Raw genomic sequence first — 15,341 nt, 5'->3', positions numbered from 1 at the left:
AGCCCTTTCTCACTGTCGCCTATAACCTAGGCCTATTTCCTACCCTTTTCCTTGGTAATTTAATTTTTTACCTGCATTATTGTCACTGTCCCACACTCCTGTCTTTGACAGGCCTTTCCTTTTTACTAGTGGTATTTTTTAAAATAACATCATTGGTATTTTCTCCCTTAATTTTTCTGTAGGATAGCCTTGTTCCCTTACTATGTCAGACAAAGCTAAGTTGGGATTTAAACAGTGTGACAAGTGTGGATGTAAGATGCCTAACTCGGATACACATGTTCGTTGTGTCTACTGTTTGGGCATGGATCATATTAAAGCTGTGACATTTGTGCTAGTTTTAGTAATTGTACAAAAGCAGAACGTAAAAATAAACTTATCTTAAAAGGATTACTCAAGACACCTTTTTCAGAGGCTCTGTCTGGGTCGGAGGACTCACCCCCTCCAAAGACCAAAAAACATAAGGAAAAATGGATTACTCAAGGCACCTTTTTCAGAGGCTCTATCTGGGTTGGAGGTCTCACCCCCCTCCAAAAAACATAAGGACAAATGGAGTCACTCGGTTCCTGCATCTCCATCAGTTATGGAACTGAGTTGGCTCCATGCTTCACCAGGGCCCTCCGCACATACCTCTTTGGCACCAGGCTCTGTGTCTTCTCCCTCGGTGCCATCCATGATATTCACCCCTATTTTAGTTCCGACCTCGGCACCACAAACAAATCTTTGGTGTCAGTCATCCTGTTTTCACCAGCCCATGGCCACGGTGACCACAGACTCTTCACTGTTAGAGGGGGCATTTCCAGGGAAAGACTGTCCAAGGCACCTGGTCCCCCATGGAGGCCAATTTGCACATAAATGTCCTGGAACTGAGGGCAGTTGCAAGCATTCCATGCATCCCTACCCTCTGGGTCCATTGCAATTCAGTCAGACAACATGTCAGTCATCTGGTATATAAACAAGCAATGCGGAACCAGGTCTTACCCCCTGTGTCGGGAAGTCATGAGGATTTGGCACTAGGCAATAGCTTCCATCCGCTTCCTTATAGCAGCACACATTCCCGGGAGTTCCAACCTTATTGCGGACAATCTGAGCAGGAACATCCTGATGCCTCACGAGTAGTCCCACAACCCTGTAACAGTAGATCGGACCTTCCAACGCTGGGGCAAGCCTTACTGAGACCTCTTTGCTTCCCCCCCTAAACTACAAATGCAGAAGCTACTTTGCCTTAATCCCCTCTCAGGGGAACCACCGAGGACGCTGTAATGCATGACTGGCCACCGGGTTTTCCCTATTGCCTCATCTTATTCACAGTCCGTGGATCCTGGATCATTCCCAAGACCTGTTATCTCATCCTCAGGGACTGATTCATCCGAACCTGCACAGTCTCAAGTTCACAGTTTTGGTTCCTTCACTTCCAGTGATTTGCCATTCTGCCTGACATCCCATCTCCTGTTTGTGAAATTCTTCTGGCTTCACACAAACCTTCCACTAGGAAAGTTTATTCTAGTAAATGGACTAGGTTCTCTATTTAGGCCAAAGATCAGAACTTAGACCCTTTCTCTTTGCCTATTCAAAAGATCTTACAATACCAGACTACTGTTTTTGCATGCAGGAGCCTCAGCTTCGATGATCCACTGTATATTTAGCAGCTATCGCCAATTTTCATAATGATCTTAATTATTCTTCAATTATGTCACACCGCCTATGCAAGAACTTTTTGAAAGGAGTTTTACATGTTAAACCTCAGGTCAAGCCTCCCTTAGAACCCTGGGACTTGACTTTGGTACTTCAGTCTCTCACAGGTTATCCTTTCGAGCCTTTTGATTTATGTGATTTGCAATTTTTGTCATGGAAAAACTTACTTCTAGTAGCACTTACCTCAGCGGGAAGAGTATCTGAGCTACAGGTGTTGTCGAGTCCTTACTTGATCTTCCACACCACAGGGTGTCCCTTTGTGCTGTCACTTCTTTCTTGCCCAAGGTCATTTCTGGCTTTTCCATTAATCAATCTATTGGCCTGCCATTTTTTTCCCTCAGCATTCTAACAGAGGAGAGTACCTTTTGCACACCCTTAATGTGCATCGGCAGCTTTGTTGTTATTTGGACAGGACTAAATCTTTCAGGAAAACAGATCAATTGTTTGTGGCCTTTGCAGGACCCAGATTGGGTAAACCTGTTTCCAAAGTGACTTTATCCTCCTGGCTTAGAAACGTCATTACCTTTTATCTCCCAACAGAATAAGCTATCTTTACCTTCCAGAATAAAGGCTCATTCTACCAGATCTATGGCTACTTCTATAGCATTTCATTCCAGATTCTCTGTGGATGATATCTGCACAGCAGCCACATGGTCAAGACCTCATACCTTTATATCTCATTACAAATTGGATTTCACCTCCAGAGAATGGGCATTTTTTGGTTCTTTGGTGCTCAGGAATATACTTCCTTAGGGCCACCCAGGACTCCAGTAGCTGGGGACTCGGTCCTAATGGTAATGAATAAACAAAGATTTACAACATCAGATAAAGAAGTTATGTCTTACCATAACGTTCCATCTGTGTTGTAGATATTTGTTTATTCATTACTTCCCGCTCTCCTTCCCCCTGCCTGGACTCCTGGTGGACTTTAGGAACTCCTGGTTAGGGTATTTGCTCAGACAGAGCCTCCTAATATTTTTTTTTCTATTACTGCATCTGTTATCTAAGGGCGGGCAAACACGATCTGAAGTAACTAGGAGATGGGCATTATGGGTAGTTCTTAGCTGAGAGTTTTTGGCTGGCGTGAGCTTGGAAATGGCCGTATCTGTTCCGAGGACATAACTGAGGTGGTAATGAATGAAAAAAGATCTACAACACAGATGGAATATTATGGTAAGACATAACTTGTTTTTATAGAATTCCGATGCCTTTGATCATTCTTCATTGCTAGGAATAGAGGGTAATGGACATCTGTTGGGATGCTTCAGCTTGACAGGTTGCTTGTATGCCTTTACTCGATGGTTGGTTGGATGAAAGAAACCTGCTGTAATAGGTAAATTCCAATTCTTAGATGCTGCCAGTAGGGCGATTTAATGTATTGAACATTACTTAAACATTCGCAATATGGTCTGGAATGAAAATCTTATGTAATGTTTAGAAATTACTATTTTTATAAATATTAAGTCTTATATTTATTAGGTTTAATTTGAGCAGTTAGATGCATGAGGGTAGTATATCATTTTAGATAGTTTTTTTTAGACATTTGGGTCCTACTGGTTTGCAGCGTGCCAGGTTATATTTGTTAAAAGTGGAAAGCACAGTGCAACAGTATAGGCTTCATCGTTTGAGAGATTAACATAAGAAATTAGGTTATTTCTCTTTTAGGCTGTTTTCAAGAAAGATTTTTTTTTTGTTGCAATGAATTCCCCACATATATTCTCAAGTTTGATATGAAGAAATTGCTTATATGATCGCAGCAGGGAAAGGATACAGTTTGTTTAAAATGAAGGGATGGCTGATGATCCGATTCAAGCAGAATGCAAATGGTATACAATTTCATGATTTAGGGCATGAAGCGTGCTTTTAAGATATCCATTGGAAGAAGTGTTACGTGATACAACTGGTTGACTTACGACACTTCCTGACCCATTATAGGGTATTATTGTGCCTTTTTTACAATGCATGTTCCTTGGAGGCAGTCGTGTAGGAAAGATAAATAGCAGATGTGTGACCCAGTCAGTGTTTACTCTCAATTGGGACTACTAATATAGCCACTTCAGAAAAAGAGCAAGGTGGTAGCAAAACGCATAGGGAAGGACAACTGGATGTGCTTGATAGACCTTCAGGATGCATACTGTCACATAACAATGAACAGATGATCCAAAAGACACCTATGCTTCTGGCTGGGAGCCAGTCATCAGTTCACAGCTCTGCCCTTTGGTCTCACTACAGCCCTCAGGGTGTTCTCCAAGTGCATGGCAGTGGTAGCAACTCACTTGAGACTGCAGAGATTCTGAGTGTTTCCATATTTGGGTGACTGACTCATTACCACTTCAACCAGGTATCAACTGGTACAGGCATGAGACTACATTGTGCAGATTAGTTCAAATCTAGGAGTAACCATCATTCACAACAAGCCTCCATTACAACCAACTTAATCTCTGGAATTTATAGGTGCAATATTCAACACAGTATCGATGGTAGCATCTTTTCTTCTTGCGAGAGTACAAACAATAAGAAATCGGGTCAAGAAAGTAATTTGCAATTCCAGAATTACAGCCTGGTTGATTCTGCAAACCCTAGCATAAATGTCAGTGGCAATAATTTTAGTGCCACCTCACAAGATATATGCAAATTCTGCAATGGATGCTACAATCACAACGGTCAATTCTGTCTCAACCAATGTCGACAAAGATACAAATAACTCAAATATGAAAGTAGTTTCTCTCCTGGTGGATGCAGTCCCAACAACTGTTGCAAGGCTATCCTTTTTATTCTCCCTCAGTCCAAGGCCATACTGACCATGGAAGCCTCCAAGTTTGGTTGGGCGGGGGCATTTCTGGGAAAAACGGTCTGAGGCACTTGGTCCTCCGAAGAGGCCAATTTGCATATTAACATTCTGGAGATAAGAATGGTGCTGCTAGTGTTGCAATACTCTCTCCTGTTTGGAACAATTGCGATCCAAAAGGACAACATGGCAGTACTTTGGTACATCAGCAAACAAGGTGGAACCAGATCTTATCCCCTGTGTTGAGAAGCCCTGAGGGTGTGAAAATGGGTGATCTCTTCCAACTGCTTTCTAGTCGCAGTGCATATTCCAGAGATGTCCATTGTGATAACAGACAAATTGAGCAGGTCCATTTTACTGCCATGAGTAGTCTTTCAACGATGGGGCCAGCTTTGCTGCAATCTTTTTGCATCTTCCCAAAACAACAAGTGGAGCAACCTTTTTGCCATAGTCCCCCCACTGGGGGTGTCACTGAGGGATGCTCTTCTCCATGATTGGCCCAGTCCCCGGTCTATTAAACGCTTGTCCTCCGACTTCTTTAATACCAGAGTTCCTTCAGAAATCAGCCAGGTTGAAGATTAAGGCCATCCTCATTGCCCTTTACTGGCTTCGCCAAGTTTGGTACGTCTTTCTTTTGCCTAATCTTCAATATCCATCTTGGATTCTGGATCCAACTCCAGACCTGCTGTCTGATCTGACAGATAAGATTCACCCAGATAATCCAAGTTTCAAACTGACTGCATGATTTCTCCAATTCCTTTATTAGCCAGTCAACCTATGCTCTGTTCCCTTGTCTGTTCTATTCTGTTATCTTTGTATAAATCCTCTATTAAAAACTCTACAAAAGTAAGTGGAAAAGATTTGTTGTTTGGACAAAACATAATCATGTGCAAAACTTTTTTAAGCCCCAATTCATTCTGTTCTCAAATTTTTAGCAAGTTTATTTAATGAAGGCGCTAGCTCTTTGACTATCAAAGTCCAGCTTGCATAATTTCAAATTTCCATCTGGGGGGTTCAGAATTCTTCCTGGTCTTCCTCCAAACTATGTAAAACCTTTTTAAAGGTATTCTTCTACTTACCTCCTTACAAGGATCCTGTACCACCATGGGATCTGAATTTGGTATCGCAACCCTTGATTCAGCCTCCATTTGAACCTGCAGCCAAATGTCATCTAAAGTTCTTAACCTGGAAGGCTGTCTTTAGTGTCAATCACTTCTGCTACAAGGATTTCAGAGCTTCAGGCATTGTCTGTTTACAAAGCTCCATATTTGAATTTCCATAAAGACAGGGTTACCTTATGTATCAGTGCTTCCTTTTTACCTAAGGTGGTGTCAGAATCCAGCATTAATGAAACCATTAACCTGCCAGTGTTCTTCTGAAATTTTGGAAGTAAAGGAGAGTTTATTGGATAGGCAATTGTGGTTCTACTTGCACAGAGCAAAACAATTCAGAAAGACAGACCAGCTCTGTCTTCTTTGCATGTCATAAGATGGGCAAATCTGTCACTAAAGTGACTATAAACCAGATGGTTGACAGATTGCATCTCGCTTGTCTTTATTAAATTGAATCTTCCTTTACCAAAACCTATAAAAGCTCATTCAACTAGATCTATGGCTGCTTCTACTGTATTCCAGTCTAGAGCAGCCATGGATGGTATATGTGCAGCTGCAACTTGGTCAAATCCTCATACCTTTATCACTTATTGCAAAATTAGATCTGGTCTCCAGGGGAAGAGCAGCCTTTAGTTAAACCGTACTAAGGAATATCCTTCCTTCAAGTCCACCCAGGAATTTAGGTAGCTGAGAACTCTGCCCCATACGTTGAGGAATGAATGAAAATTGACAACATCAGATAAAGAAGTTATGAATTTACTATAACGTTACATCTGTGTTGCCCATTTTCGTTCTTCCTCAACTCCCCACCCTCCGTTCCCCTCCATATTTTCATGATGACGTCTGGTATAAAAGGGCCTCTGAGTACACCTAGGAACACCATATGCCCCTAGTGTTAAATTCCAGTTATGGCAAGTCCTTTATAGTTTCTATTTTTTCTCTATTTCCCTCAAGCTGAATATAAGATCTGTGGGAAGTTAGGCATGGTGCATTTTGGATAGGAAGCAAGCTCGAGAGTTTGTCGTTCACCACGAGCTGGAGTAATGGCTGAGTCTAATATGAACCTATATGTTGAAGAATGAAAATGGACAACACAGATGGAACGTTATGGTAAGTACATAACTTCTTTATATAGTTGCATTTGCTACTGCAGAAACGTTCTGCAGATCAAAAGTGAGACCATGTCTTACTTGTTGATTGTACAATAGTGTGAATTTTTGCAAAGTGTAGTGCTTTGGGGAAAGTTGCCGAGTTATGTCACAAGATGGAGCTTTATTTGACACAGCCTCTTAACCCCCCATTTCAGCTTATAACAGTCGAAACCAGTACTTACTAAAATTCAGACTAAAGTCATAGGAAATCATTTCTGGGGACTTAAAAATCCATCAAGTGTAATCAGTTAAAAGTTGCATGAGTTACTGAAGTCTGCCTGCATGGAGTGTACCACTGAAGATATAGCATACCTACTGCTTATAAGGGCCCTGAATGTTGTTTTTGGATTTAAAATCCAGACACAACAAGACCACAGTACATCTAGCTTTTTTTTTTTTGTTGTTGTTAATTATGGGCATCTTCCCTTTGAATACTGATTAAATTATTGCTACTATATAAATATTCAAAGATTGTCTTATGTTAGCACACTCTAAAGAAGTTTTCTTCAGGTAGATGGCAAATGTTGGAGGTGTTAGCAGACTTGAAAAATTCCCCCCAGAGTACACTTTCAGGATTACTGGGTGAGCAAATGAGTGTTAAGAAGGAAGTGATTTTTTTGAGCTTGGTTACAGGATCTAAATTGCCTAGACATAGCAAAGCCTTGTTAAGTTTAATTCTCATGGCTGCCAAAAAAGCAATTACTCGAAAATGAAATCAAACTCTAAACCAACTATGCTTGAAGTAGTGAATATTGTAACAGAATTTGCTGAACTACATGCCTGGATTACAGAACATATGCCTGACATTCTTGCAGTAACTGCAACTTGGCTTAAACCCAGCATAAATGACTTTGAAGTTACACCTCCTGGCTATAATATTGTCCATAATGACCGTATAAAGAAGAAAGGTGGTGGCATTTCTTTAATGTTTCCCGTCACCTACCACATTTCCTCTTAACAGTAAACCAATACCAAACGTCAGTTTAGCAGAGTTTCATATTGCTTTCCTCAAAATAAACAAGTATAAACAAGTATGTATTGTCCCTTGCATCACTCCTGGTGACAGTATATCTATACTGGAAGATATTCTACATTGGATATCCACAACATTTCTACAAGAACAACTACTACTAGATGATGTGAATGTCAGTTGGTTGGACATAAACTCCAACTCCCCTACATTTAGCATGAACTTGTATGGTTTCACACAAATTAATAGCCCCACACATTACAGCAAGACATCAAGTTCCTTATTAGACTGGATCCTTATGTCAGACCCTAGCAAATACATGACCGTAGGTATAATATAAAACTATGTCAGTGATCCATCTCTCAATCTATATGACCAGACATCTCACACATCCAATTAAACAGCATATTTATAAAACAGCACGCAACATTTCCAAGTTAACCTAGAAATGTTCATGACTATACTATCATCTATTAATTGGAACTTCCTAAAAATCCTTATCTTAGATTATGCTGCAAATGAATTCAGTGCAACTTTTCTAAAATTCCTAAATGGGTTCCTATTGGAACATTGACTTTTCAGTTGTTTGAATCACTAAAGGTCTACCTTTAATGATCAAACAATTGAAAATTCGAATTCTTAAAAATAAACATTAAAAAAAAAGAAAAAGTAAAGGGTGTAGGCAGGGGGGCAAGCCCCCCTGCACCCCCCACATCCCCCGCTACTTAAATATACCAACTCTGAGATCACGCTACAGTGTAAGAAAGGGAAATATTCCCTTTCTGCACTGTAGTTCATTAAAGTGCGATCTCGGAGTTGGTATATTTAAGTAGTGGGGGGGTGCAGGGGGACTTGCCCCCCCTTCTTTAACACGTCAAGGTACGTTTTGTTTGTTTTATTTTATTTTTTTAATTTCGAAGTTATGGAACTTCGATCATATGGTGTCGACCACATGATATTCGAAGTTCTGTAACATTGATTTTGTAATAGGTAACCATCCTAAATAACCTTGCACCTCTTAGAAGGAAGAGACTAAAAACAAATAATGCAATTTGGCTATCCAAAAAGAGTAGAATGCTAATACAGGATAGAGAAAAGCATGGAAAGAATGTCAAAAATATAAAATACCACAATTTCTTGATAACTCCATAATGCTTTACAGTAATACTAAAAAGCTAATAAATGAAGACAAAGCAACATACTGTAATAACTTTCAGAATAACACTAAATACAGCTGTAAACAATTTTGGACATCCATTAAAGAAATCTTGCATCTTGGCCAAAAATTCAACCCGAACCCCTCTCCTGATAACTCACCACTCAAAACTGCAAACCAGTTCAACTCCTATTTTATAGATAGTCTTTCATGTCTAACCAAAGATTCCTCAACATCTGATTCCAACCCTGCCCAACAACCACATATCACCACATCTACTTTCACCTTCAAACCTGCCCGCATCCTACATAAAACTACTCTTAAACTTAAACCATGCTGTTCCTCAGCTGATGACCTTCCTAGGGAGTTCCTTAAAATTGCAGCCAGTAGCATTGTCTATCCCGCATCATTCCTTATAAATAGATAAATCCAGGAATCCAGAGTTCCCTCTCCCTGTAATAAGTCACAAATTATCCCTCTGCATAAAGGAGGAAATTCAACAGACATCAATAACTTTAGACCTGTAGCAATTGTCTTTCCTCACCAAAATACTTAAAAAAATGTGTACAGAAGTAATTGCTAGACTGTGAACTCCAATTCCCTACACAACATGGCTTCCGTCCTTCCCATAGTACTGACAGTGCTCTTCTAACCTATATAGATACTGTCAGTAAAGTTAGAGATAATGGTAAACTAGTCTCTTCCTTACTTCTAGACTTGTCTAAAGCCTTTGACAGTTTGTCACAGCAAATTTCTACTTCAAATGTCCTCACTGGGTTTCTCTCAGACCACCATTCTGTGGTTCAAAAGCTACTTGTCCAATAGGTATCAGTCAGTAAAATGGCACTCCATGCTCTCCTTACCTGCCAGTCACCACTGGCATACCACAATGCTCTGTCCTTGGTCCCCTCTTCTTTAACATTTTTCACCAACACCTTCTATACATTCACACAACAAGTCATCCTAATACCGAACACAGATGATTACAATCTCATTTGCACATCTGCCAACATAGTACACCTAAAAATTACTCTGGAAACTGTAACGGCTACTGAAACATGTCTTTGTAACTCCCAACTCGTACACAACCACAAAAAGACCAAGCTACTACTATTCTCCCCAAATCCCTCTCTCATTAAAAAAAATTAAGGTCCTGTTTGTTAATAGTACAGTTATTGAAGTCACTTTTCACCCTGTGTAACAAAGTTACATAAGAAAAACTCATCAAAAACTAGGGATGCTTTACAGAGCCAAAAACTTTCCCACGGACGCAACTAAAACTACACATGCTACTACTTATCTCCTCCTCACACTTCTTTATGGTGTTCTCATCTTTCCTAACCTCCAGGCTATACAAAAATTAAAACTTGAGCAATGCTATAACTAAGTTGCTAAGTTTGCAGCAAATACCCCTTTCAGAACCCACCACTGTATAGCAGTGAAAAGCCTAACTTGGTTCGAAGTGCCTCATTAACTAAAATATGCACAGCTTTTTACCACCTGTAAAGTTATTTAGCATCCATCCGCCTGTCCAGAAGTAAAAAAACATTCTACACAACTATGTTCCCATTTGGTTATTGCAATCCAGTGACTAAAACCTCCTGTCTGTCTACAAACCTGTGAAATCTGCTGGGCATTGTCTTTACTCGTACAAGGTTGCTAAGGTCTGGAACTCCTTTCTTGTTTCTGTCAGGTCAGTACCCTCCCATCTTTCAAAACCACTCTGAAAAGGCTTCCTAGCTCCCTGGTCCTTTTCAAATGCAATCTGGATGATTGGATGGGTAACTGTAAATTCACCCCTGGGGTTCTACCTGTGTTCTTCTTGGACACAGGTACTAGGTGCTGATCGTGGAAATAAGGGTAGAACTTAGCTAGGCTTGTAAGGGCCATAGGGCCATTAGCCTAGTAACTTCCTAATATCTGGTGCTGTTATTGCTCAAAATGAGGATAAACTATATCCGTAAATCTGGACAAGTACCTTTTCATTCCTTATACCTCTTTACTCTCCCTTCTTCACTTACTTCCTTACTTCTATCAAATTCTCTTCCCTGACATTCTGTCTAAATATACCATAAGCCTGTTTTGCCCTCACTTCATATTGCAATTTCTGTTTATATTAGACTAGCTTGCCTCTAATTTTTCTACAAACTGTCTAAAATTCCTCTAAATATTAAATGATTGTCATATAACTTGTATCGATTCTTAACCCATGTCTTTATATTTTGTCCAGTTTGTTATAATTATTTAAACTGCAGATGCTTTTGTTTTATTTTTGAAGATTGTAAAATTGTTGTTCTTAAAATGCTTTGTAATAATTTGAAACTTTTCTTTCCAAGCCTCCACTGAAAATAGGCTTCTACCCAGTCTGACTTTATCAGTAATTGGATGTTAAATAAATAAATAGAGATAAAAGAACAGGAAGTGTGATCTTTAGAAAAGGTTAGGAGTAAATTACACAGAAAAAAATGGAATTGTGGGAACAGTACTTGCAGAAAAATGTTTTGGAGGAGGAATGAGCTGTAAGAAAAGGCAGGAATTAAATAATTTGTGTAATGCTGCTTAAGATTATACATCACATAAAGTGTTATGTATTCTATAATATTTGTAAATGTGAACTTAATATGGTTTGATTATGTTTATATAAATGTAATTTTGTCTGCCACAAGTGATAATTCAATAAAGGTATTTGAAAAACAAACAAAAGAGCTTGTTTTATATTAAGGGTAAAAATATTTTGTGCTGTTGTTTTGCTATTTTGATTAACTTGTGACAGAATATCTTAAAGCTTGGAATGAAGGTTGCTGGTTGGTGTCCGTCACTATTTACCATATACTCCAAAAAAAAGTGTGCGTGAGTGCACTTATGTGAACATTTTCTGTCCGAGTTTCAGTTACTGTTGTTGGTAAGATTGTCCTGAAAGGCACTGGGCTTAGACTGGTGTGAGTGAAAGTCCTGGGGACAATAGTGATTGTAGCTCTGATCTGGAGTTGTGCAGTTGGCTACCTTATTAGGGTATGGGGGATATTGGATTTCACCCAAGGCAGTAGTGCTTATTTACTGCTAAGGCTAGTTGTCATTTGTATACTAACTTACCAGTGGTGGTAGTTAAACCCTATATTGCTGGTTCTGACACACAAACACAGACACACAGACGCAGACACACAGAGAGACAGATGCAGATACACAAATGCAGACAGATGCACGCACAGACACATACAGACACAGACAGACACACACACTGCCTGTAAGCAGGCTGGGAGTTAAAGCCTGTAGCCTCTGTCATAGTTGTAAGCTTATCCTTTATGTATATGGAGAATAGAGTAGAGTTAATGCTACAGATGCAACATCTGGAAGTTACCTTGGATAGGATGCTGACACTTCAGGATAAAGTGGCATTTGGCTGGTTATCTTATTACTTTCTAAGAAGTATGTGCCAGATCATGTACATAGTAGTATCTTTGTACTTGGCCATGGTGTTGGATGGTGTTGATTCCTTGTGTCTTGATTAGGGTAGTATAGATTACTTTGGACTTTTTTTTTGGGAGGGGGTGCTTGCCCACATCCAAGGTTCAGAATATTATGGTTAGGATTTTGACTGGCAATACCTAATCCAGTCATAATACCTATGTGCTGTAGTTTTTGCAGTTTTTTTTGGTCCTGGTTAGTGTTGTGTATCACTCTGGAACTGCACAAAAGCTGGGCACTGCCTATTTGAAAAAGCTTTGATTGCTGTGTAATGCAACATATCTTCTCTGATCCTTGAATGAGGAACTGATTACCTGCTTGTCATTCCCAGGATATTAAACAAACTAACTGAAGCAACAAAAGTTGAAACAAACTGAGATGAATAAAACAAAATCCACATCAGCAGAACCAGCAGCAGAGAGTCCAATATTAAGTGTTTTATTAACATCCACTTTTCGTTCAAGAAAACTGAACTTCTTCAGACAAACATCAAAAGGTAACAAATGTAAAAAAAACTCCTTAAATACACAATTAACAACACATGCTACATTTAAATGGACCAACCAGCTGGTTAAAACTCGCTGGCATCAATATGTGGGAAAAGCTGATCTCAAAGCTTCTTAAAGTGCTACTGCATACAAAAGTCAGGTCTTTACAAATTGTGTTTTGAAATCAAACAACTGACCAAAATAAAATAAAAATGGTCAATGAAAATGTGTCTAAACATAAAATATTTAAAACCAAGAAAAACGAAACATAATAAATGGAACCGATTTGATGATGAAAAGTAAGAAGTAAAACATAAAAAAATAAGTCATAGATGAAGAGTGGAAATAAAAAATAATAATAAAATTACCTCTGCATATTTCTAAGTTTCAAAATGCAAGCTAAACTCACTCTGTTGTTGAGACCTGGGGGTCTATATGAACAGAGTTTCAGCTGCCAAATCACTTCTAGGCGCTCTAATAATAGTTGGAAAGGACCCTCCCTGATATCAAAGGGAACCTGTCCTAACACCCTAAAAGTAAAACTATGCTGAGGGTGGTCGTTAACATGTTTCGTCAAAGTGTTTTCACACTTATCTTTCCTAATACAAGTGCTCATAGATTCTTTCATTACAACCTCTGTCAGTCTTGCCCACATAAAACGCTGGGCAAGACTGGCAGCAAGCTAAATAAACAACCGATTGAGATTTACAGTTGAGTCTACCAACAGTGGAGAAAGAAGACCCAGCAATTTTGAATCTCGAACCAGTGGCAATGTGCCTGCACATGTTGCAGCTCTCACATTTGAAAGTGCCCTCTACTCTGACACGAGTGTCTTTTTTGTTTCTAGTATCCGTTTGAGGTTATCACCCCTATTTTACAAAGTAGTTTGTTCACAAGTTGTCCACTAGAACATTCACCCCCAGTCATGCCTGAAGTCTTTGTAGACTAACAAAAAAGTAGACACTTCTGAGATTCACTTAATCAAGGAGGTGTTTGTCAAGAACTGGAGTATTTTCTGTTGTGACGATGCCTTGAAAGCCAGGTTTGGTACTTTGTCTAGTTTTATATACAGGAGGGGTGATGACCTCAAACGGATACTAGCAATTCAAAATTGCTGGGTCTTCTTTCTCCACTGTTGGTAGATTCAACTGTAAATCTCGATCGGTTGTTTATTTAGCTTGCTGCCAGTCTTGCCCAGCGTTTTATGTGGGCAAGACTGACAGAGGTTTTAATGAAAGAATCTATGAGCACTTATATTGTATTAGGAAAAATAAGTGTGAAAACACTTTGGCGAAACATGTTAACGACCACCCTCAGCATAGTTTTACTTTTAGGGTGTTAGGACAGGTTCCCTTTGATATCAGGGGGCGTCCTTTCCAACTATTATTAGAGCACCTAGAAGTGATTTGGCAGCTGAAACTCTGTTCATATAGACCCCCAGGTCTCAACGACAGAGTTAGCTTGCATTTTGAAACTTAGAAGTATTGAGAGGTAATTTTATTATTATTTTTTATTTCCACTCTTCATCTATGACTTATTTTTTATGTTTTACTTCTTACTTTTCATCATCAAATCGGTTCCATTTATTATGTTTCGTTTTTCTTGGTTTTAAATATTTTTTGTTTAGACACATTTCCATTGACCATTTTTATTTTATTTTGGTCAGTTGTTTGATTTCAAAACACAATTTGTAAAGACCTGACTTTTGTATGCAGTGAAGCTTTGAGATCAGCTTTTCCCACATATTGATGTCAGCGAGTTTTAACCAGCTGGTTGGTCCATTTAAATGTAGCATGTGTTGTTAATTGTGTATATAAGGAGTTTTTTTACATTTGTTACCTTTTGATGTTTGTCTGAAGAAGTTCAGTTTTCTTGAACGAAAAGTGGATGTTAATAAAACACTTAATATTGGACTCTTTGCTGCTGGTTCTGCTGACGTGGATTTTGTTTTATTCATTCCCAGGATATTTACAAACTTCAGGAAGGCTATAATTTGCTTACCCTTGCACCATTCTTGTGGAATTCGCTACCTTTCCTCTTTCTTAAGGTTCGTTAAGTAAGTTTCAGAAGCTTTGTAGCATCATTTTTTAGGAAGTTGCAGTATTATTATTTGGTATGATTTCATGTTTTATCATTTACATTTTTGTGCTATTTACTTCATACCTGCTGGCTATGAAGGCTCTCTCTGTTGATCTTGACATTAATTCTTCCACACTGGCTGTGCACAGGATGGAATTGAGCTAAATAGAGGGGGGGGGGGCATCATGCAATCATGCAATCAGCTATGCGTGTGGTTTATGACCATGTCACTGTCCTGGCAATGAGAACATTTCTGTAGAGACCTGAACCCCAGACCTAGTGGCTGATGTGAGCACCTGTGTTGTTGTCCTGCTCCCTCCCTGTACATGTGTATGCTTCCACATACTTCCCTGTACATGTGTATGCTTCCACATACTTGCTAACTAGAGCAGTTATCACCAGCTTGGGGTTAGCAGTCTCCAGTTCCGGACATTTTGGTG

General features: G+C 39.3%; 1 protein-coding gene across 1 annotated transcript in view; it reads left to right on the top strand.

The window, feature by feature from the left end:
- Positions 1-15,341, top strand: part of TAF1C (TATA-box binding protein associated factor, RNA polymerase I subunit C) — a 1,469,099-nt gene that overhangs the window by 143,098 nt on the left and 1,310,660 nt on the right. The gene's annotated exons all lie outside the window — the stretch shown is intronic.

The sequence above is a fragment of the Protopterus annectens genome, chromosome 1.part1, assembly GCF_019279795.1.
Source record: "Protopterus annectens isolate FY-2018-M chromosome 1.part1, PAN1.0, whole genome shotgun sequence".
Classification (NCBI taxonomy): Eukaryota; Metazoa; Chordata; order Ceratodontiformes; family Protopteridae; genus Protopterus; species Protopterus annectens.
This window is presented reverse-complemented; position numbering and strand designations above follow the sequence as displayed.